Source organism: Strix aluco, chromosome Z (genome assembly GCF_031877795.1).
Source record: "Strix aluco isolate bStrAlu1 chromosome Z, bStrAlu1.hap1, whole genome shotgun sequence".
In the NCBI taxonomy this organism is placed as follows: Eukaryota; Metazoa; Chordata; class Aves; order Strigiformes; family Strigidae; genus Strix; species Strix aluco.
In genome coordinates, this window is record NC_133971.1 from 55333824 (window position 1) to 55360030 (window position 26207).

Below are 26207 nucleotides of genomic sequence, written 5' to 3' on the forward strand. Positions count from 1 at the left end.
TCGCTGGGGCTTGGGCTTGTGCCATTTGCTTGTCAGGTCTTGTTGTTGCTGGTGGGGGCAGGGGGGTGGTCTCCGTGCTTGGTAAGCCACTGCTGCATTTTACCCGTTTCTTTTTGGACTCACTATTGTTACTGTTGTTCTCTTGTTATATTTAGTAAATTCTTTTTTTTTATTCAACCTACGAATTCTCTTCTTTTTGTCCCTCCCCTATTTCACCAGAGAGGGGAGGGGGAGCTGAACGGCCGGCCGGCATCTGGCTGCCAGCTGAGTTCAAACCTCACCGATAGCTACAGTTATACATCTTTGGTGACCAATGTTTTGAAAGATAGTACAAAACACAGGTGTGTGCAGAAACTTACAGTAGAAGTAAATAATCAGCACTATACTATAAAACAATCTTGAAATGAGTTCTTATCTACATAATAATAATTGGGTATTGTCAGGCCCCAGTCTGTAGATGCCTGTGCAGATGAGTACCTTAGTAAAAGTACATGTGATAGCATTCATACAATCAAGGCCAGAAAGAGCAGATGTCACTAGTAATACATTATTCAAGGACAATTCATTCTGCTTTTTCCAAGTGAAAACTTTCTGAAATGCTCATTAAATGTTCAGCTCAAGGTTTTATTTATTTATTTATATGACAATATAAAAAAAATTGACTCAGATAATACCAAGGTAGTACAGATAATCTGAAATCCAGAATACTACTGCATACACTGTCTACAAAATTATTTTTGAAGTATCACATTTGGGAGCTGTTTCACTGCCTCTTCACAAATAAATATTCATAGTCTTGTCAATGGCATCCTTGACTGTGATGGTTATTTGGTAGTGGAGGCAGGATATGAAACAAGTCATCTTTCACTCAGAGCATCAAGAACAGCTGCTGCTAGTCACATCATTATCTTGTCATTCAAAGAGATAAATAGTAGGAGGCAATGCTATATTGGCTTACACCGTTACACCTTATTCAGTACTTTTTTCTTTTTTTTTTTTTTTTCCCAATATAGTATACAACACGACTTATCCAGAATTCAAAATAACATTTCATTTGTTCTCACTGTTTTTCCTCATGCCAACCCTCTCCCCAGTACTTTGTCAGCTAGAAAGTGTTAGGTCTTATATACATTTTTTGGCCACATTAATCAACTGCTATTCATCAACATATTGGATATATTATACATAATACTAGAAAATGTCTAAATGGAAGATGGAAGAAATTTAGTAATAGAAATACACTGCAAGTCATATGAATAAAAAAGAAAGGCACTTAAATATTTCCTCAGTGCCACCTGTATGTTGCTTTCACACTATATTTGAAAGTATTTTACAGTAGTAATACCATCTTTAAATACATTTTTTTTTAACTTCAGGACACTATGAAGGCTGTTAATTGTAATGTTATTTAGAGAAGAATCCTTCAGGTTTGTCATATTTCAAACTGCCATTCTCTTAGAATGGGCACATACCTAGTAGTTGGACCCTTATCATGGAAATTCTGCCCTATATGGGAAACTTCCTCCAGATAATTTTGCATCACCTTAAAATCTACTACCAATGACTCTGATGGGCAGAAAAAATATACTGGGATAGCACTTTAATCCTAACAAAAGTTTACTGCAAGATGAGACATTCTACCACTTTTTGATTCAACTTTCAAACTTAATTGTACCACATTGAAATGGGTTGGGGTCGGTGGGGCTGGGTGTTGCTGGGTGTTTCATTGCCCAAAGGAAAGATCACTCACAGTGGAGCCAGAGTGCTCTTTTTCATATAATTTATGTTTGTCTTTTTTCATTAAATTTAGAAATACAGAAGAAAAAGGAGTATGAGATGTGAAGATTTAAGATATGTCATCTTGAGAGATCCTTTGTAAACAGACACCTTAGACTATCTCAGTAAGTGTGGTACCTAGATTATGTTTTGGTTTAGTTGAAATGCTTTTAATTATACCAAGTGGTTAATAGTGCAGGCTTTGAAATAAAATAAACCAGATTGCATCAAATTTTAATCTCACCAAATTTGTATAATTTGAATCCAAAATGCAAACCCAAAAGAAGCTTAACACCAGCTTATATGTCTCAGTCAAACAGTAGCCAATTGCTCATCCTATTTCTTCTGCCAGTTAACTCTGTCCTACTAGGATGAAAAACACCTTTAACGAATAAGGTATACCTGGTTTATGTTGAGTTGTACCAGAGCTCTACATGTTCCTTTGCCATTTTGCTGTTGTGATGTTATAGTGAGGCAGGATGTTTCTTTCTGCATCCCTCAGCATTGTTTTGTAGCCATCCTGGAATGGGAGAACTCAGGGACCACTTTTGGACAGCAGAGCTGGGCTTGGGGATGGACCCACAGCTGGGCTGAGGTGCCCCATGCAACAGCTTTCAGGATTGGTGCTGCAAGCGTATATAAGAAAACAGGTTTTGACACATATTTGCAGACTCCATGTTGAACAGTGTATTGCAGTAGGATTCTGCCCAGTGCATTGTTCATTAATTTTTTCTTTGATATTTCGGCACAAATGCATATAATTCACCTTGAGAGGTACCATAAAAATTCCCCAAGTTTCAAAAACAGTTTTGTTTCAGTATGTCTCATGGCTAGATCACACTGTGTGTACTCTGCCTATGTATCTTCAGAGATTTTTAAGATCCTGAGAATCTGCCTAAGTGCCAGACCCAAAGCTTTATGATACAACCTAAAGGTTTTATTTGAGTATCATATTCACACCTAATTTGCTGCTGGTAGGCTGGCATCTCATCATGAAGTAGATAGTGTTAATTAAGTAGTCATGTCTTAACATTAGCATTCTTTATTTAACTGGTAATGACCAAATGGAACAGTAGGCTTCAGCTATATTAAATGCATGATAAAAGACATTTGTAACATGAAGCAGTATCCAACCTTAGAAATTATAATTGGAAATTACATTTTTATTTGTTTAAAAAGAGTTTTTCTGGGCACATAAAGGTAGTTCTGGTAAAGTAGTTGTTTTGTTTACAGTAATTCTTCTTGGCTGGAAGAGGAAGATGCCAATGATTTGGAACCTTTTTGGGGCTATGATTTTTGGTTTTTTTTAAGTTGCTCTGGCTAGCTAACAGATTCTGCACTGATGATTAAGAAAGGTAAAACATTTCATTAATTAGTCTTCTACCTTGAAAAACTTTAATTAAAATTCTGTTTTCAAAAGCAGAAATAAAGATTGTGTTCTGATTTTAATACTTAACATGTTTATACCCATTTGTCCCTCAAACTCAAATCTGAATGACTGACAGGACTCAGTAAAACACTATATGTAGTGTACCTTGAACTCAACCTCATCAAAATCTATTTTGTAATTGAAGGCACATAATGTTACAGGGTAATCAGTTCAATTTATTATTAGGACAATAATATCCAGAATAAGAATTCTGAAAAAAACGGTGTTGATAAAGCTTATATTTTAAATACATTATGGTGTATTCAATTAAAGAAGGATGACCTGAGGGAATAAGGGTCATTATTAAAGCCATAATTAACATATGGATTGTTCTGTGTGCTAAAATCAGACAAATGGATGATACCCATGCTTTGCTGATGATGTGTAGAGGATAGGAAGGAGGAGGCAGGGTGTGGGAGACAGGCAAGTTGACATCGGCCTGTCAGTTCTGCACAGCCCTTGAGAAGCAGCAAGGCTTTGATGAAAAACAGGCCTTGGAAGTAAGATAAGAAACTACCAAGTTGTGTCAATGTGGCAGGGAAAAACAACGGACAGCTGCAACACCGAACTGTGAAAAGTTACCACTAAGTGAACAGCGCGTGTTAGAGTGGTCTTATGCTAATAGGAGAAAAGGCAGATAGCTGTCTAATTGCCAATTTGCTAATTATGAAGTAAGAGCTTTAACCATAGCATAAGTATGTACTATGGTAATAATAAAGGGTCTTTCCTTCTGCACTTCATGGAGAGTCCGTGCCTCAATTGCCACAGCAGGGTACCAAGAGAAAGAACTTCAAAGCCAAAAAACAATGTTTACTCTGATGAATACCTCTAGAAATCTTTCCACAGCCCAGAAGATGACAATTCTAAAGCAGCCTTCCAAAAATAGTTATATATGAAAATCACAAAAATAAAACCCCCAAGTTATTTTAAGATAAAATAATTTTTAAAAGAGGTCATTGATAATGACAGTGGTGAACACTTTCATTCTTATTTTCTATTCTTATTTCTTTTTGCTTCTCTTCCCACTTTTTGCAGATGTTTTTCAAACCAAAATCTATAGAGCTAGTAAAGATGTAAAAATTCAAATACAAGTGGGGATTAATTCATCTGCACAGATTGAAAATGTTACATAGATAATTTTTTAGACATGCGATTTTCTGGAGGGTATTTGACTGAATTTCAACACAGAGAAAAGCAGAATAAGATTCCTTAGTACCATTTGAAAACCTGTCACTACAAAATACAGGTTTGAGGCTCCTGATCTAAACAGAAGTATGTCTTCATCAGCAGTTCAAAAGCTAGTTTCACTGGACCTTTCTTAATCAAACAGCATGATATATCTGAATGCACTAGCCACTGTTATTTTTATTTCTGTTAATCAAAGTTTAGTTTCTACCTGAAAGCAGATTTATATCATGAAGAGAAAGGGAGTGAAGCCATAATTGAGAAAGATTGTGACAGCAGCATTTCTAGAACAAGCATGATCTTCTCTAGCTAGAATTTAATAAATAATTGCTTAATTTTTCCAGGATCAGATAATCCTTCCTACTTATCAATTTTGTATTGACTGCCAGGAAAAGGATCCACAAACTAAACCCCAGAAACCTCTCCAAAATTAAGTCATAAACTTGAGAGAAGTAAAGGCATTTGCACCATCTGCAATTTTATTACATTTTATTACATGTTACTATGTGATAGTTCTCTTTAGGTATGTTCACAATATGATGGGATGTAAATATTTGTCAAGTGCTCTGCAGCAGAGACACAGAACAGTAGCTTGAATTGACCAGTCAATTTCAGGATTCACATCTTTACTATTCATGTGTTACTGCTACCAGGATAAAGAGGATTCCTTCAAACTTCCTTTATTTTGGCTCTTTTGCAAGAAAAGATGCTTTTTAAAACAAATCTGGATTAACTGGAAATTCCATTAGGAAATATTTTGAGATTTTAGACAACTTCTTAGATAATAATTATATAATTCATGTATGTAATATTCATGAGCTAGAATAATACAATAAGAATTCTTTTTTCTATTGCTCTGTTTTGACTACTGGAAATCTCTTCAACCCTAGGCATCTCATTATAAGAAAGAGATTATTAAACTCTAAGAAGTTTATCAAGAGGCATAAAATTAACATGGGGATGGAGAAACTGGCATATATGAAAATTTTAAAAAGATAAATATGTATAAACTAGCTATGAGAATAAGAGAGAGACAGTTACAAATCTTAATAAAAGTCAAGATGTATTGTAAGCACCAGAGGGATATTATTAGTTTTTGAGCAGCTGGAGAATGAAAATATTTAAGATTAGCGTTAGGAAACACTTTTTTGATAGTTACATATATTAATCTATTAAAGATTTTCCTAGAAGAATAACAGAAACTACTAAATTTTGACTGGATAAAGCATTAGAAACTTTATTACATTAAATTATTCTACTTTCTTAAGCATAATTGTCATATATTAGAATTAGGACTTGTCAAAGTAAGTGGATTTTTCCAGCACATCCTACAGGACCACAGTATTTCTAATTCAGAAGTTTGATAATGATCCCAACACAGGGAAATTTAGGGAACAAGCAGTAAGAAGAACACTGGAAGTTCCAAACCCTACCAGAAATAAGGGAAAAAACAACAGAAAGGCTGAGACAGTAAAGGACCTTGGAGCCATGACTGTTGTCTAAGAAATGCACTCAGATGATTATAATGTTATGCATGCAGTTGCTTTGCTGTTATTTGGTTTGGGATTTTATTTTTTCACCAAAAAGCATACAGAACATAGACTAATTCAACAAATCAGACTCACAAGGCTTGTGTTTTCAATTCTTTTGACATTAATCTCACTCAGGTCTCTTCTGTCAAATTTCTTAAGAATAAACACAGGGTTTGCAGTGATTACCAACTAGTATTGAAATTGAAGTGACACAATGATGTAGGAATATATGGGTGCCTGAATATTGAGAAAACATACAGACAGAGCATCAAGTAAAGGGTTTTTTAGTTGTTTTGTTTGGCTTTTTTTAAAGAAAAATTTTGTTTAGCTTGTAACCTGGCACAAGTAAATTCTATCTTGACAAATAGATTCATCTTGATGTGTAATCTGAGAAATATTGCTTCAGCTGAGAAAGTAGATAAAAATGTATTTGTTTTTGTTCTTAGGTTTTGATAACAAAATTTTTTATAACAACATTGTTAAGAATAATAAAAACTGTATACTGTCAAAAAATTCAAATAAATCATAGATTTGTTTTAATAGAAAGTGGAATTGTTAAATTTATGCTTAAACTTCTAGTCATGAACTGACCTCTGAATTTCAGCATTTGATCATGAAATATTAACCATTTTTTAAAAATTCTGAATGTTAAAAGGTTTTATTCCATCCTTCATAAATGTTATTGTCTCAGATGAGCAATTTGTGTACAGAAGTAAAATGACATTTGACCACAGATCAGAGATAAGCCCTGGGGACAGCACACCAAAGTTTGAAGTATGGTGTACTAGTGAGGTCCTTCGGCCTGCCATCTCAATGGAGGTAGGGAATAGAGATCCATGTGGCAGCAAAGACACAAAGTTTATTGTTGTGTTAGAAACCACAGAAGTGCCTGAGAACAGTCACTTAGGAGTTAGGGCTTCTCCCCCAAATAAGGTCGTGGGATCAATAGCCCAACTGAAGTGCACCTATACCAATGCATGGTCACAAACTGTTCATAAACAAGAAACTGTTTCCAAAGTAGATGTCTCAAACATTCGATGTGTCAAATGGGATGCCCTGTAGGGGAGAAGTGGAGCAAGTTCTGCAGACATGGGGCAGTGGTCCATTTCTCTCACCCTCCCTTCTGTTGTTGCTCAAAGACAGAACTTGCCTAACCGCACAGGTACAAGCCAGAAAAATTGAGAACCTTCTGGAATGACCTATTGTGCATGCTTAAGAAAGACTATATAAAGGCAATACCCTACATGTGTCTTTGTCAACCCACCATCTACGGACCAAGCTGGCTATTGTGTGACAACGTGGGATCCAAGGGTGGTGATTTCCACTTTTCCTATCCCCTCCTCCTCTCTTTTCTCTTTTCTTTTTCCACTCTCTGCTCTCTCTCTTACATATATTCATGTGTATAAGTTTTGTAGAAATCGATCATTGACAGATTATTAGGAAAATAGTCTCATCACCAAATGCCTTTATTCATTCCCCGATGGTTATCAGTTGATTGTTACCAAATTGTCTCCATTCGTTCACTAAAGTGGTCAGTTAATAAAGTCAGCAGCACAACTGTTCCTCTGAGTCATTGTTGTGATTTGGCCCACCCTGCGGCTCTGCCAAGCAGAGACTGGCTCTTCCACTGGCACGCAAGCTCTTGGGGAATTTAAAAGATTCATCCCCCTCATTACCCACCACATAGGACAAGAAGTACACACAGCATGGGCAACAAACAGGAGGAGTTGGAAGCCATTGTGCAGCTGGGATGTAATTACAATTGTGGAGTTGCATTAAAGGGTGACAAATAAATTTGGTAAGAGATGAATCCACTGTGTTCTAGCTGGTCCTCAAGATTAGAGGGTCTAGGGGTGGGTGGAATTATCTCTTAATAGATAGGCCAATTATTGCCGAGTCTATAGGTCTGACAACAGATGCACGAACAGTTCATATGCTGTAGGTCTGACTGCATTCAAAAGAAGCATTCAGATGCACAGCAGACACAGTTTATACTTATGCAACCTTTACAGATTCTTTGAGATTGTCAGTGATAAATTCACTAAACTGCAGAATAGTTATATAGCTCTACAAACAAAAACACAAAACCAATTGCAATCATAAGGTTAATTTCCTGGGTAGTCACTTGGTGAAGCCAAGGTCATAAAACTTACCAAAAGGTATCTCTTCTGGGGGGCAGAGAGGGCAACAAACCCATTGATCTGTCCCTGGAATTTGGTGTCAAATTCTTGTCCCTCCAAGTCAGTATGAACTTGTGGTAATATTTATCCACTATCGTGCCAAGTGTGTCAGGTGTGTGTGCGTGTGTGGGTGGGACTGTGGTCAAGCCACTGTACCTTGAGTTGTAGCACAAAAGATTTCTTGATATAACTTCTGAGTAATTGTGCAAAATTCTTGCATAAAGCAGAATGGGAATGTGCGACTTCCGCCTCACTTTGTGTTTCTCTTTGGTGCCATGGCAACACAAACCACTGGATCTTCATGCTGTCCTGTGCCTGCTCTAGGCATCAGGTGTTCAGAGAGTGTAGGTTTTGCAGTTTTTCACTGGTTTTGCCTTCCCAAACCTTCCAAAACATGGAAACATGGAAGGATGACTCACACAACTGGAGTGCTGCAATGGATGGCTATAAATTCTTCAGAAGGGATAGGCAAGGAAGGAGAGGCAGTAAGGTAACCATATATGTTAGGGTGTGTTTTGGCTGTCTAGAGCTTGACAATGGTGATGAAAGGACAGACTGTTTATGTGTAACAGTCAGAGGAAAGACCAACAAGTTAGATATCAAGGTGAGAGCTTGTTATAGACCACCCAACCAGGATGAGAAAACAGATGAAATATTCTATAAGCATCTGGGAGAAGTCTCATGATGTCTAGCCCTTGTTCTTCCTAGCCCAGATGTCTGCTGGAAATACAGTACATCAGAGAGGAAACAGTCTAGGAGGTTCCTGGAGTGTGTGGGAGATAACTTCCTGACACAGTTGGTGAGCGAGCCAACTAGGGAAGGCATCCCACTGGACCTGTTTATATTTTTGTGAACAGAGACGGACTTGTGGGGGATGTGATGGTTGGAGGCCATCTTGGTCGCAGAGATCATGAAATGACAGAGTTTTCAATTCTCAGAGAACTGAGAAAGGGCGTTAACAGGACTGCTATCTTGGACTTCTGGAGAGAAGACTTTGGGCTGTTTAGGGGCTTAGCTGACAGAGTCCCTTGGGAGGCAGTCCTGAAGGACAAAGTTGTTCAGGAAGGTTGGATATTCTTCAAGAAGAAAATCTTAAATGCACAGGAGCAGGCCATGCCTATGTGCCAAAAGATAAGCCAGCAGGGGAGAAGACTGGCCTGTCTGAACAGAATTTTGGCTAGAACTCAGGGAAAAAAAAAAAGGTTATGACCTTTGGAAGAAGGGGCAGGCAACTGAGGAGGACTACAAGGATGTTGTGAGGTTATGCAGGGAGAAACTTAGAAGGGCTAAAGACCAGCTAGAACTTAATCTGGCTACTGCTGTAAAAGACAAATAAAAAAAGATAAAAAATGTTTCTAGAAATACATCAGCAACAAAGGAGGGCTAAGGAGCATCTCCATCCTTTACTGGATGTGGGGCCAAACAGAGTGACAAAGGTTGAGGAAAAGACTGAGGTACTTAATGCCTTCTTTGCCTCAGTCTTTAATACTAAGTCCAATTGTTCTCGGAGTACCCAGCCCCCTGAGATGAAAGACAGGGATTGGGAGCAGAATGAAGCCCCCATAATGCAAAAGGAAATTATTAGCCACCTGCTATACCACTTAGACATACGTAAGTCTATAGGGTAAGATGGGATCCACCCAGGGGTGCTGAGGGAGCTGGCACAAGTGCTCACAAAGCCACTTTCAATCATTTATAAGCAGTCCTGGCAAAGCAGGGAGGTCCTAGTTGACTGGAAGTTGGCAAAAGCCATCTACAGCCATCTACAAGAAAGGCTGGAAGGAGGATCCAGAGAACTACAAGCCTATCAGCCTGACCTCAGTGGAAAGGTTATGGAGCAGATCATCTTGAGTGCCATCACATGACATGTACAGGACAAACAGATGATCAGGCTCAATCAGCATGGGTTTATGAAAGGCAGGTCCTTCCTGACTAACCTGATCTCCTTCTATGACAAGGTGTCCTGCTTAGTGGATGAGGGAAAGGCTGTGGATGTTGTCTACCTCGACTTTAGCAAAGCCTTTGGCACTGTTTCCCTCAGCATTCTCCTGGAGATATGGGCTGCTCGTGGCTTAGACCGGTGTACTCTGCACTGGGTAAAAAACTGGCTGGATGGCCAGGCCCAAAGCGTTGTGGTGAATGGAACTAAATCCAGTTGGCTGCCAGTCACGAGTGGTGTTCTCCAGGGCTCAGGATTTGGGCCAGTTCTGTTTAATATCTTTATCAATGATTTGGTTGAGGGGATTGGGTGCACCCTCAGTAAGTTTGCAGATGACACCAAGTTGGGTGGGAGTGTTGATCTACTTGAGGGTAGAAAGGCTCTACAGAGGGATCTGAACAGGCTGGGTCAATGGGCCAAGGCCAGTTGTGGGAGATTCAACAAGGCAAGTTCCAGATGCTGCACCTGAGTCACAAGAACCACATGCAATGCTACAGGCTTGGGGAAGAATGGATGGAAAGCTGCCTGGTGGAAAATGACCTGGGAGTCTTGGTTGACAGATGGCTGAACTTGAGTAGGCAGAGAGCCTAGGTGGTCAAAAAGGCTGATAGCATCCTGGTTTGCATTAGAAATAGTGTGGCCAGCAGAACTAAGGAAGTGATTGTCCCCATGTACACCTTGAACACTGTGTTCAGCTTTGGGCCCCTCACTACAAGAAAAACATTGAGGTGCTGGAGCATGTACAAAGAAGGGCAATGAAGCTGGTGAAGGGTCTAGAGAACAAGTCTTATGAGGAGCAGCCAAGGGAACTAGGGTTGTTTAGTCTGGAGAAAAGGAGGGTGTGGGGAGACCTTATTGCTCTCTACAACTACATGAAAGGAGGTTGTAATGAAATGGGCGTCAGTCTCTTCTCTCAAATAACAAGTGATAAGACAACAGAATATGGCCTCAAGCTGCTCCAGAGGAGGTTTTGATTGGATATTAGGAAAAGTTTCTTCAGTGAAAAGGTTGTCAAACACTGGAACAGGATGCCCAGGGAAGTGGTTAAGACACCATCCCTGGAGGTATTTAAAATACATGTAGATGTGGTGCTTAGGGACATGTTTAGTGGTTGACTTGGCAGTGTTATGGTGTCCTGGGTTTCGCTGGGATAGAGTTAATGTTCGCAAGAACTTTGGAGGGGGCACAGCCAGGACAGTTGACATGAACTAGCCAAAGGGATATTTGTATCATATGATGTCATGCTCAGTATTTGATGTCATGCTCAGGGAGGAGGGATCACAGCTTGGGAATGGGCTAAGCATCAGGTTTCGGGTGGTGAGCAATTGCATGGTGCATCATTCACTTTATATAGTTTTTTGTTAGTATTATTGTTGCTATTACTTCTTCTCTCATTGTGTTGTCCTATTAAACTGTCCTTCTATCAGCCCACAAGTTTCACCCTTTTCTTCTAATTCTCCTCCCCATTCCACTGGGGGGGGTGTGTGTGTGTGTGTGTGTGTGTGTGTAGTGAGTGAGCAGCTGTGTGGTGCTTAGTTGTTGTTTGGGTTTAAACCATGACATAGTTAAACAATGACATAGTTTTATGGCTGGACTTGATGATCTTAAAGGTATTTTCCAACCTAAATGATTCTAACTGTTACCTTTTGGATCTCTCCTTTGCAGCTGATGACACTGCAGCAAACTAGAATGATATGGCCTGCCTGTTTACTTACCCTGATAAGATGGGTAATTCCTGATTTTTGTATAAATTTTGGGATTACTGCGCTATTGATAGATGTGACTTATGAATTTGTTTTCATAGTTGTCCTTATTACTATTTGGTCATCCCATAGATACAACATTTTCATTCTCACTGTTATAGCGGTAGTGAAACTGTTCTTTTGCCCCACTGTTCCTACAGTTGGCCCACTCCAGTCAAATGACAGTGAAACTGTCCCTGGGTTTCAGTGTTGCCTGGCCTGAAACTGCTGTTGGGGTGTCTTCTGCAAAAAAAACCCCAATCACATTGTCATTACTTGTGAGGAGTGTAAGAAAACCCACTGTGTAGGTATGGAAGATTTGGGTTTTTTAGAATTATATATCCCAGTTTGCTCTAAAATAAATAAATAAAATAATTTATTAATTTCAAAGGAATCTCCAAACAGATGTTAAGTCTATTTCGGCACTTAAAAGGAGAGTTACCTGGGGAAAAAGTAATGCACCTGTTCTATCTCTTTCTTACGGTTTTGTTTTGGGTTTTTTTGCTTTCTAGATAGCATTATATCTGTTCACAGACTCCAGTTATGTTAGTTTACTGTACTCTGTTTACAGATATATATTTTAAAACCCCTAAAAACCTCTGTATCCTTTACTCATTCACATTCTATTGTTTTTCTCTGTAAGTCAATTATTTTTCTTACATATTTTCTGCATCTGTTATTTATCTGTACAAAGTCTTTGATAATAATTTCAAGAAGATACTAAATAAAATTAAAGGTTTATCGTATCAGTAGAACCATTTATCGTAATGATTTCCAATAACCTTACTTTTTTTTACAGAAAGTTTTTAATAACAAAGAAATTTGCATTTTATCCAAGTATTCCAACAGCTGAATTACTGAGAATCTTTAAAAGATGATCTTTAACTCAATGGATGAAAAATTCTCTGTAGGTAATTACTGTGATAGGTTTATGCTGTTCTGTATGAAAAATTTAATTACTCAATATGCTTTGAAGTATATAAATTATTTTCATAAAGAATTCAAAATAGGGCACATTTTTATATAGCTAGGGTTCTCACCTGTTTTTTTTCTCTGTTCATGTTAAAATATATTGTTTGTTTCAAAGTCCATCATAATATCTTTTTTTGGTTTACCAGCTGTAGTTGGTATATATCATGACATTAGCATATATCATGACAAGTGGATAACAAAGTTGGTGGATTTTCATTAGATCTCTTAGTCTTCACATACTTTCAAAAATTTATGAATCCTAGAGACATTTGCAGATATCAAAGAGATGTAAATCTATTTTGCCTTCCTTTGTGTCCATTGGAAGGAAATACTGACAGTCCTGAAATTAGAATGCTTTGTTTCATCTTGTTCAATGCAACTGAAAATCCCTGTATCCTAGAATAATCTGACTTTATTTAGTGTTCAGCAGAGTCACAGTGTTAGGTGTGATCTTAGCTGTCATTTGGGTGCCACAACATCACATTCTTCTTTCTGACTGATGCTCCTCAGCCAGCTCATAAATTCTGGGAGACATTAATGCCCTGCAGTACTTCAGGGTGCTGAAGTTTGCATTATATCACAGTAGCTGTAATCCAGCTGCAGGTTGACTGGACCTTAGGACAGAAGGAAGGTATGACACACATGAACCACTGATTCTACTAAATTCTGTCAGAAGAGGCAGGCATAGAATGGGTATGACAAACCCAAAATCAAAACCAGCAGTTTGAATTGAAAATATGGAATATTTCAATCAGCTTGAAGCAGCTACTTAGCTTTGTTTCTTCCTTTTGCGAACCAAAATTGAAAGAGATGACATTTTCTTATGCAGAGATTTTAGTTTCTATTGAAAAGCATATAATTAAAATTTTCCAATCAGTTGTAATAAATCTTTAGGTAAACCATTTCAGAAGGATACAAACCAGCATTGCATGTGACAGTACAAATTCCTTCATGGGCTCTAACTTCATTATGCTCTTCCACACTATTCCAGACAGAAACAGAGAGAAACAAGCTGTTTTGTTAACAGGGAATTGAGATGTTATTGGAGGTGAAATATTTTCCAGATGTTTTTAGGGTTTTTTTCATATTAACAAGAAAGGAAGAATAACAAAGAAAGAAAATTGAGAAATAGAAATCATAATCCTATCCTCTTATTTTTTGTACTTTTTCCTTATTATTTTTTCCTTTTCATTTTTCTTTTTGCTTTTTGCTTTCTGCTTGTTTTTGCTTTTCCCCTTTTACTTTTTTTCTTTTTGTTTTTTCCTTTTTCTACTTTTTTCTTTCTTTTTTTTCTTTCTTTTTCATTTTTCTTTTTTTACTGGGTAACTTTTTGTGTGACCCCACCTATGGCATTCTTTAGCATGTAGATTTTCTGAGTCATTGTTCTGAGAATAGAAGAGGGAAATTACATCTCTCGACCTGCTGGCCACACCTTTCTTTATGCAGACCAGGATAGGATTGGTTTACCGGGCTGCAAGCACATATTGCTGGCTCATGTCCAATTTTTTATCCACCAGTATCCCAAATTCTTCTCCACAGTCTTCTTTCAATCTATTAACCTGCCAGTCTGTACTGATACTGAAGATTGCCCTGACCCAGCTGCAGGACCTTTCACTTGGCTTTGCTGAACTTCATGAGGTTCATGTGGGCCCACATTTAATTTTGTCAAGGTCCGTCTAGATGGCATCCCTTCCAAGAAGTGAATCAACTGCACCACTCAGTCTGGTATCATCCACAAACTTGCTGAGGGTGCACTCAATCCCACTGTTTATGTCATTGATGAAGATGTTAAATAGTATTGGACCAAGTATGGACTCTGGAGGAACATCACTCATTACTGGTTTCCACTTGGACATTGAGTCATTGACAGTAACTCCTTGGACACAGTCATCCGGCCAATTCTTTATCTATCTGAAAGTCCATCTATCAAACTAATATTTCTGCAATTTAGAGGTAAGAATGTTGTGGGGGTCTATACCAAAGGTCTTACAAATGTCCAGGTACCTCTTCCCTTGTCCACTGATGTCGTCACTCCATCATAGAAGGTCACTATATTAGTCAGGCATGATTCACCCTTGGTGAAGTCATGTTGACTGTCTCTAATAATCTCCCTGTCTTCCTTATGTTTAAACATATCTTTCAGGAGGGTATGTTCCACGATTTTGCCAGGCATGGAAGTGACTCTGACTGATTAGTAGTTCCCTGGGTCCTCCTTTTAGCCATTTTAAAAAAGGGTCTGATACTCCTTTTTTTCAGCCACTTGGAATTCACCTGACTGCCATGACTTTTCAAATGTGTGGCTTGGAAGCTACATCAGCCTCCATCAGGATTCTGGGATGCATCTTGTCAGGTCCCATGGAAGTCCAGGAGACTCAGGTGATCACAAACTTGATCTCTTATTTTATTCCCCCAGTCCCTGCCTTGATGTTCAGGAACTTGAGAGATGTGGGACGAGAGAGCTTACCATTGAAAACTGAGGCAAAAAAATCATTGAGTACCTCAGCCTTCTCTATGTCAATTGTTACTATCACGGTATTTATCGGGATGGTACATTTTCTTTAATCTTCATTTTCTGACCAATGTACCTGTAGAAACCATTATTATTCTTTGCATCCCTTGTCAAATTCAACTGTGTATTAATTTCCATTCAATTATTCAACTATGTATTTCCTTCTTACATTTCAATTTGACCAGAAGGTCCTTACTGAGTCATGTGGCCTTCTGCCTTCCTTGCCTGATTTCTTACAAGTGGAAATTGAGAGCTCTTGTTCTGTAAGAAAAAGAGCTTCCAGCTCTGTTCAGCAAATTTATCCTCGAGACCAGTTTCCCAGGGGGTCCCATCCACTAATTCCTTAAACATCAGAAAATTTGATCCCCTAAAATTCTGTGTCTTGACTAGTCTTCAACTGGCCCAAATACCTCAGGAGTGTGAATTCCAGCAGGTCATGATCACTTAATCCCAGACTGCCACCGGTCTTGACCTCTCTAATTATTTAATCTTGATGGTAAGTAACAAGTCTAGTAACTCTTCTCCTCCGGTTGGGAGGTCTATCATCTGAATTAAGGAATTATCCTCAGCACACTCCAAGAATCTCCTGGACTGCTTACAGCTTGCTGTGCTTCTTTTCCAGTGGATGTCAGGCTGATTGAAGTCTTCTGGCAGGATCAGAATCTGTAAGCCTGATGCTTCCTGTTAACAGCCTCCCCTTGTTTGGGTAGACTATAGTAAACACCAACTGTGAAGTTTCCTTTGTTGTCTTGACCCCTAATTTTTACTCATAAGCTGTCCACCCATTCAACACTGTTTTTCAAAAATGACTGTGTGCATCAAATCACATTTTGTTACACAGAGGACAACACCCCTGCCCCTCCTTCCTTGCCTGTCTCCGAAGGCAATTTTAATACTGAGACTAGTATTAATTTTTTAACTTTATTAAGCTGAAATAATTTTCCTGAGAGACTTGGTAGTAAATCACCAGCCTGACTTAAAGTTTCAGCCTACTCTCAAAATTTGTTATGTAAAAGCTGTCCTTGTTAGCCAACAGCCTCCAACATCTTTTGCACTTGGTAATATTTAATGGTGTTAGACAGAGAAGAACATAGTATCTGGTTTGGCTTTCCTAAAAATTAAAAAAGCAACCCTTTTATTGGATGCTAATTTAACTTCTACTCATTCTTGTTCATAATCAGCAGGATAGTTACTGAGTGACATTTTACTGAGTATACTAACCCAGAGAACATTTTGAAGTTGAAAGGCACCCATATCTAATTTATAAACCTGAAAATCCCTGTTCATCTGTGTTTATGCTAAAAGCAGAGAGTTATTTGAGGGATGACCAATCCCCCAGGATGTCATTCCACACTGTGCAGGATGACGTACTCTTCTCTGGTTCATTCTGGATTTATCTGTAGCAGAAACTCTGGCACAAAAACTAACTTCCTTCCTTCCTTCCTTCCTTCCTTCCTTCCTTCCTTCCTTCCTTCCTTCCTTCCTTCCTTCCTTCCTTCCTTCCTTCCTTCCTTCCTTCCTTCCTTCCTTCCTTCCTTCCTTCCTTCCTTCCTTCCTTCCTTCCTTCCTCCCTCCCTCCCTCCCTCCCTCCCTCCCTCCCTCCCTCCCTCCCTCCATGCTAGTGTAGATGTGACTGAACAACCCTGCAGCTCTCTTACTTACATTTGACCCAAACAAAAAGCCAGTGCGATCACTTCACTCAGAGCACACTTAATACACCTAGGTAGGACAGAACAGTTCAGAAAATATAATGATTTTGTATAATGATTTTTAAAATTTTTTAAAGAATAAAATTAGAGAACTGCAGAGTAGGAAGTCTTACTTCAGCTTCTATTTTTGCTTAAGAGGTTTCAGATCTACCTCAGATAATGATTTAGCTACCAGACCATAACCTGTTGGGTGAGTGTATGCTCCATCATTCTGGGTGACGATTTGCAACTGTCAGGAAGGAATTCAGCATGCATAAGGTGGAAAGGAAGAGAGAGAACATGATGAGATAGTACTGACTTGTTGCCTGATGGATACAGGGTTTTTTCTGAGAAGTTTTAACCCTGTCAAAGTGAGGGTGGAATTTAGGCTAAGTTTGCCATTTCCTTGGAGATGCTTTCATATGAAATTGCAAATGATATAATTAAAAGCTCCAGTGAGGAGTTTATATTCCATTTGCATGAGTTAAGGAATGGGTTCCTGGTCCTGACTGGATTTAGGCATAAACTATTCACCCTATTCCCCCTTCATGGCTAGGTGCCTCAGCTCTACATAGTTCCTGACATAGATATCTAGGTCTATTCATGAACCCAGTTCAATAAAGTCTAGTATATTACATAGCACTTCAAATATGTCAGATTAGGAGGATTGTGATAAAACACTCAACATATTGTCCCAACTTAACTAGCTCATGCATATTTGCTCCCAACTGCTGGTTTATATCTCTCCTGTGAGGTTGGCGATGCTGACAGGGAAGTGTTTTAATATCCCCAAACAAATAGTCCTCTTCTGAAGCCTAAGTGATGAATTGCTAGAAACATCAGCAGAATAATAAGTACTTGAAAAAGGGTAACCCTTTGCTTGCAAGGTACTTGTAGGTGTTAATCTGTATTTACTGGTGCTTACAATGTCAGTAATAGTTTATTTACCTCTAAAGCTGCATGCATACAGAAAACAATCTCTTGCACAGATCTTAATTTTTTATGAATTTCTGAAAAGAAGTGGGAAGGAATAATAAAACTTTTTAGAGCATTCATTTTAGTAATTGCCTCCTGCGCTTACATATAGTGGAAGACTGATTTTTTTTTCCAAAGAAGATACTGGGTTAATCCTTGCAGCTGCATTTTAACAGTATGATAGTCTGTCCTGTGGCCAATCATCTAAGAGAGAGGGAGTGATAACAAAATTCATTTAATTATTTAATTTCTTGATATGCCCTCTGGGACTAAGATATAACAAAGGTTATATAAAGAGAAAGAGTAGCAGAATTTATATCTTTGTTAAACAAAATTAGTTTCATGTGATTATAATTTCAGGAACTTTTTGTTCACAACTTGCCTAAATATAGATTGAGATTCAATTGGTAAATAAAACAACTGCATAAATTAATTTAATTTAAATTTTTATCTAGAAAAGGCTGTATGAGTATATTCTATGCATAAAAAGAAGTGTTAGTTCCAAATAACAGGAAGCCTGTTGTTGGACTGATTTTCAATTGCTTCAGATGTGGGTAAGCAAAAGGAGGATGGAGATTTTCTAACAGAAATTTTAATGATTGAAAGAAAAAGGCTTGATCAAAGTGTACGGTTTTGCCTAATAACAGTTTTACTGAACCTCCTTTCTAGAAGTGCTCATGGCTCTGTACTTAGAGTAAGAATCTGAAACTGACACAGAAGTGCAGAGATGCAATTCTTCATTCTTATGAAGAGTCCACCCTTATCTGTTCAGCTCAGAAATCTCAGTTCAGAAACAAACAAACAAAAAATCCCAAACAACTTGACCAAATCAGTTTGTATATATCAAATTTAGTTTTCTTTAGCAGCTCAAACCTCTTTAGATACCTTCTATTGTGGTACTATTTTGACTGAGCATGTTCCATCCCAAAGCCCCATTAAAGCAAGCAGTGCAGAGCTGATGCCTCCTAACAGAAGTGCCTCTGGCATCTAAAACATGGTGTTCTTTGTGTATTCACATGTGGAGTCTTTCTTCTTGCCCATCCATGTTCTTTTGCTGTCCTGTTGTTAACCCAGACATGAAAAAAATAGGTACTGATAGGCAGATTTTTTTTTTTTATAGACAGGAAAACATTAAGTATAGGTCTAAATGCAAAGTGTCAAAGATAGTACTTCTACTGGAGATGTGTCATGCATCAGCACACATGTTTGAATTCTGGCATACTGAAGACACTTTGGAGTTACTGTACTTCCACATGAATTTAACAGGAATGTGGAAGAAAAGAAAGAATTGAGAACAATTTTCTACTGAAACAGCCTGGAGAGAATGAAATAAAAAATATTAGTGAGGCATTTGTTGGACAAGAGGACTGCATGCAGAGGTTTAGAGCAGGTTATGCCTTTGAGCTGAAAGCAGGAGAGTCTGATGTATATTTAATTGGCAACTGGCTGGCTTGAGTAATATATGTAGGAAAGGGAAAATTTGCCTGAGGCTGAGAGAGAAAAAAAGAAAATATTAAGCTAGAAATAGGTTAAGCAAAAAAATACAGCTTTTTTGACACTTTAATATGGATTTAAAAATGTAGAAAATGGAGGGGAAAATATCATCAGGAAATAGAATGTTCAGAGATTATATTTGAGCCTCAATTAAAAAGAAACCTTGGGATTACTGTTGTTCTGATTCCACAAATTGACAAGTGATGCAACAATGCTTAAGTCTTATTGTAGTTAAAGATGGAGAAAACAGAAAACAATGAGAAAAGAAACAGCAGATTCATTTGATTGAACTTCATTCCAAACAATTTATCTTTGTCAAAAGACTGGAGATGGCTGCAGGGAAATATTCTTTCTGTTACCTGTCCTCTCCTTAGATCTTGAAAGCGGTGGAAACAACTGAAGATGACATCTAAGTATTAAGTGGTGATTGAGTGCTTTGGCTTCCTAAAGGTTGTATAACATTACAGTTTTTAACTTTATGTCTTGGGTGAAAGAAAATAAGAGAAAAGAATTGCATATCAAACATGAGATGTTAAACATGACCCAAATTATAAGAAGTTGAAGAAACAAAGGAAAGACTATAGAGAAAGATCAAAAAATAGTAGGACAGAATAAAAAGGAGAGAATGACCTCTTAAAGAGATCATGTTACATGCAAAAATTGTGGAAGACGTAACCCCATGACTTCTTTGACTTTTTTTTTTTTTTTTAAATATTACAGCAAGAAGTTCTGAACCAGGTAGTAGAAAAAATAACTTAGTTTTCTGAATGTTTAGAGGTTCCTATACCATTCCAATGGGATATTTCCCTTTTTACCACCAGGAGTTGTGGATACAGAGAATGAAAGAAGGAACAGGTAATTTTTGTATTACAGTTAAAGAGAGTTACTTCACTAGAAGTCTTTAAAACACCAAGCAACTAAAAAATAACCTAACTAAAAGCTGCTGGAGTTCAGTATTATCAAGAATGTATTCAAGTCTTCTTATTTTGGTGGTTAATTTACCCGAAGAATATTTTGTAATCAGTTAATTGTTTAGCCCCTTTTTGTTGCTTCTAACTCAAAAGCAACTCGGGCAAAAGAAGAATATTGGGCTTGCCTAATTTTGTAGGGAGAAATTGAGGTGACGTATCATATAACTGGCAAATATTATAAAAATGTACTGTGTGTGTGTCTGTGTGTATCTTTGTGTTAAACATGTAAAGATGATCTTATTGCTCCAGTAAGTTTCAAAATAAGCCCAATTACAGAATTATTTGAAGGGATGATTAATCCCAAAGAGAGTAGATATTATGTACTATATATCTGGAGGAGAAATTAGATTGTTCTCTTTATCTCTGTGATTTTTTTTTGCCATCACTTAATCTCTTCATTGTCGCGGTAGTACAAATTGATATATATCACCTTTTTCAGAGGAAATCATCAACTTTTAGAACTTGTCTCACTATGGCCTGACTGCTTTTATTATCAAATGGCTTGCTATTTTGATTCAGAAGACTATATTTTAGACTTCTGTCTTCAGCAGAAAAAGGAGAAATTCCTTTAACAAAACTGTTGCTTCAAATATGTTTGCTCTCAGCACCTATTAAGAGAACATTGCTCACCTACAATACAATTAAAAATAATAATAATAAAAACTTACATTACTTTCCTCTGATTTGCAAAGATTAGAACAGAAGATAACATAGTCCATGTTCAAAATAATATGGAAAGAATTTACTGGGCTTTAAAAGAGTAAATATTTTCAAAAGCCTGTGTCTGCTCCAGATCAGTCTTTATTACCTGTGTAAATTTATCTTCTCAGATCTAATAACATTAGCAAGCTATAATAAGAATATCTGTAAACTCAAATTATATTGAGACAGAATCTACATCAAATCTTATCAATATAAATTTAAAATCACAGCAATGACGGTATCTGAGAGCAAGAAATCAGGTCTTAAATAAGCTTATCCATGTAGTGAGACTAATAACAGAAGGAGCACAACAGACATATTTCGTATTAGTTGTACTTGAAAGTTCAGATGTTTTTCATGTCTCACCTAAACAAGTGTGGATCACTAAAGTTTATATTTGTATTAAATTTGCTGATATTTATACTCATAAATTAAAATGAGTGTTGGTATCAAAATAAATCTCTCCCATGCAAGGGGAGAGTTTGTTCGTTGCTGGATGCTGTGAATATTGGTTTTCATCCCACAGAGTTTGCCAGGTAATTCAGAAGGGTGCTGTGGGAGCACAGACAAAGAAAAGAAAAGCAAGCTGAGCTGAAGGAAAAAGTGATAAAGAAGTTCTTGGAATTGTTAGCATAATTGCAGACTGCTTCTTATGCTTATTGACCATACCCTGAGCAGGGAATAAGGAAAACAAATCTCTGAACAGGAAAAGTAACTTCTCTAGGAAAAGTAATGAGTAAGCAAATTACTTCAGCTGCCCAGATACTGAAGGTGTTTTCAATTCTTCTAGCAGGTCTTATGCACTCATACAGCATTTCTGTCCAAAATACGTGTACTTATCATTCATTTTCCTTCAAGAACGAATTTCAGAAGTCATAGGTGGCTATATATGCAAATTAAAATAAAAAAAAAATCTACGTGTCTGAGTATATATTGAAAATAGATTCACACTTAACAAAAGACAATTATTAGCTAGCGAATAGAAATGGAAATTGGATATAAACAGAAACAGAAGTGTTAGAGACATTGAAAGGACTATAAACTGATAAAGATGGTTTTATTCATTATTACATTTATTAAACAATGACAACGTAAGAAGGAGAAGACACTGGATAATATCTTTAATAAGGGCAAACTTACAATAGTTTATGAAACACAGTTTTCTTTATGTACTCAAGAAACCTGTAAATGGCTTTAAAGCTGCAGAAGTGAAAACAAAATGGTGAATATTTCACATTTACATATGTAATGTTCATCATTATTTATCCAAAAAGCTTTAGGGAAAGGGAAGGGTAACTCTGGTGAATCACAGTGTCATTATGCTGTTTTGAGAGGCTGATTTGAGGGAATTGTATGTATACTTGAGAACTCATTTTCACAAGATACAAGAAAACTATGAGCACCATCACTTTCAGAAACAACTTCTGAACTCGTTTCTGCAGCTGAACTTTCTCTTGATAAACTAACGTAATAAATCACTTCCAATATGCTTATGCTGCCTCTTCTTCACCAAGGAAACATATAAATAATCTGTGATCTATTAACTAACTCTATTTCTCAGACCATTTGGAACACTGAAAAAGAGAACAAAATGCAGATATATCCTAATAAAAGGAACTTAAGTGTTTATTTGAAAAGGGAGAAATAGATGCTTATATTAGAATATTCTTTCAAGACACAGATTTTTTACTATGTAGAACCAAAAAATAATAAAAACTAAAATACTGTGAACTTTCAGATTAATCATAGCTACTCTGAATTTGTTTTTCCATTCCCAATCCTGATGTTTCATTTACTGCTTGCTCTTTAATCCACATAAATGTGAAACTCAACTGTATTCATGTTGAACAATGGTTTTGTAAAAAAACCCCAGTCTACTACGTTTGTTAACTTTGGTCTCCAGGTTAAAGGCACTCATATTAAATTTAGAATACAGAAGTGCAAGGGATAATTTTATCATTAGCAGTCTAATAAGGTCATCCTGACATTCTTTTTTCAGTGTGTAGGTGATACCTCACCCACCACTAAAATGTTAGCTTGTGCTGAAAGAATCTTGGTCCCCACCCTAGAAAGTTTTCACAGCGCTGACTAGGTACTATCCTAGATACTTCAGGGAAGGCCCAGAAAAATAGACAAAGACAATAGCAGGCAATAACTTGAAGAAGCTGAAGACTGCCAGCTAGCCAGTTTTATTATCTCTCCTGATAACACACCAAGAGCAGCCATAGATGTAAAATTTACAAAACATCATTTCCTTTGAACTGGAAGCCACATAACCCTGACAGAATAGCATCATACCTGTTTGAAAAGAAATTCCAATTCTCTAAAATTTATTTAGACACAATTTCACTTACAAATATAGTCCCCATCAAGGAAGTATAGTGACTTTTCAAGCTTGATAACATGGTGTAATTTTTGGATAAATGTGCTTTTAGACCTACATAGTTATGAAAATTGGAATGACCTTCCTAGACTTCTGATATCACTTGACTTCACAGATTTAGCACATAGTGATAAAAAGGCACTATGATTTACTCGGGAGGAATGCTGTTGTCCGGAGCTGTCAAGGTTTGAATGTTTTTTGGTTTCATCTGTAAGAATACAATACAGGTATTTTCTTTTTTACAAATAACTACATATTATACAGACTTGAAGTGATACGAAGTGAACTTATCTGCTACAAAATTAGACTCTGAGCATCTTGAGTTTGTCACTTTATATTTTCCATCCATTTATATTTGAACTGATGATAGGCAGTTCTTAGCCCGTTTCTAAACTACTTTGTTAAAGATAGCATTCCATCCTTCCCTGTACCTATGGATACCTTTCCAAAGGACTATGCATTAGTTATCAGTATACCTCTTCACATAGGTAGCAGGATTAGACTGTAAAACCTTCAGCACTATGATATGTATTGAAAGGTAGTGAAAGGGTTTGAAGATTTCTGGAACAATTTCTAAAAGAGGACATCATCAGCTTCAGTATATGTTTAGTATACGTTTGAACATATACTCAGTACACATTCAGTATACATTAGCTTCAGTATACAAACATTTAATATCTTCTTTGAAAATGCTACTGTACTCTAAAAGCTGTAGAGCAACTATGTGTGTATGAAGGTCACGCAAGTTTAAACATAGGTTTTATTAACTTTTATTGGACAGTATGTTTATTTCAAGTGCTGCCCCTAGAAAGGTGTTTCATCTGAAATACTCTTTCAGAGATAATACTACTTACTTGTACCTTTGAGAAGCTCTTTCATTCACAGATTTTTTTTTTAATTCTTGAAGAAAGCATAAAAGTGCCAAAGAGCATGTCACTTTGGCATATTGGTTTTGCAGAAGCCAGCAGCAGGAACAATAGATTTTAGAATACAAACCCAGACCCTCTGGTTACATGAGACAATTTAAAAGTTTCATTAATTTTTTATTAGCATTATGATAATTGACTCAATAACAGCAGCTTACATGGCAAGCTTATGAATTTTATAAGAGCATTTAAAGTAACCACAGTCTATTGTTTCTGCAACAGACAACAGCAACCATAGTTTCACTCTACCTCAGATTAAATATTTCCTCCATAACATGGAAAGATTACATTTGTATAGTATAACTATACTTATGTGATATTTGATTTTATATTGGTAAATAACTTCTTTCCCAGTCAGGTGAAGTTTTTTGTTGTTTTGTTTTGGAGGGGGAGTTGGTTTTTGAGTGGTTTGTTCTTTTTTTTTTTTTTTTTAAGAGGATTTTGAGGAAGTTCAGCAGTTCAAAGATCTGATTGTAGATCTGATGTTTAGTAAAGCATTAAAAACATTTGGAATTGAGAACATTTAATTCTGAAGAAAAAAAATGAGAATAGCTTTATTCTTTAAGTTCTTGAATGTTTCTCAAAGTTTTCAAGCCATGTGAGTTGAATATATTCTTGCATTTCTGTTTCCCTACTAAACTGTATAATTGACACTCTTTTATCTAAATAATCCATGCTCATTTCATTTTTTTTCTTGCTCCCTCTGTCAGATAGTAAGAAATTGATCACAATAGGCAGTCCAAGTGAAAAACAAATCAAAATTCTTATAACTCAAAGTGAAAACTTGACTTTCATCAGGAATATGTGGCTGTTAGAAAAGGCCAGCTAATAGTGGTTGTATGTTCAAGGTATGGGCAATGGTCAAACATTTGATTAAAATAGCTAAAGAATGTCCACTTTTAAAGTCTGGAGTTGTTTGTGTACATAAACATAAAGCCCTGCAAGTGAGATCCAAGTTTTTCTGCAGTCTTTAAACAATAATAAGCTTCTCAGAGCTCCATCATGGAGGGAATTAAAAGAGGACTCTGACGGTAGCTATTTCTGTTGTGGCAGACATTAGTTCTCATTAACTGCATTTTGTGCTGTCATTTGGGAAATATTAGTGAGCTTTGAAGACATGAAGTACCTGTCTTTTAGGTAGTAGAGGAGAATGCACCTTTCCTAGTTCCACTGCTTGATATTTCATGGATATAGTGTATATGCTCAGTCCATTTATATCTCTCAGAGACCAATATGTGGCATTTGAACTAAAGTGAAAGTGTGACTCTGTTTAGGGAGAAAAGAAAAATATAGGCATCTGCACAGGCTGAAAGTAGGGGTTAGTTTCTCCCCTGAGGTTACAAGAAAGTTGCCCTTGTCTTAACTCCACAGATGTTCAAGGGCCTGGTATAATTTATAAATGAATTATTAGTCTGACTTACTATACCAGTGGGTCAAATCCTAAATATACTTGTTTCCTTCTGTTGACATCTGTGACAGTTTTGCACACAGAATGAATATAGAACATAACTGTTTGACTTTAACTCCACAATAGGCGTCAGGATCCAACAGTTGAAATGCTCTTACTAATTTTAATGGAAGTTTGTATGTAGAATGAATGGAAAGCATTGCCGCAGAGTTTGCAGGTTAATTTCTGACTAATCTCTTCGTACAAATAAAAACTATTTTGGTTTTGTCTTTAATAGAAAAAAAACATGAGTGTCTTTCTATTAGAGCAATGAATGAACCTTCTCAGTAGTGAATGAAATCTCTGATTTTAATAGGTGTATTGGGTAGTGATGGTCAGCTTGCTATAAAAACTCTT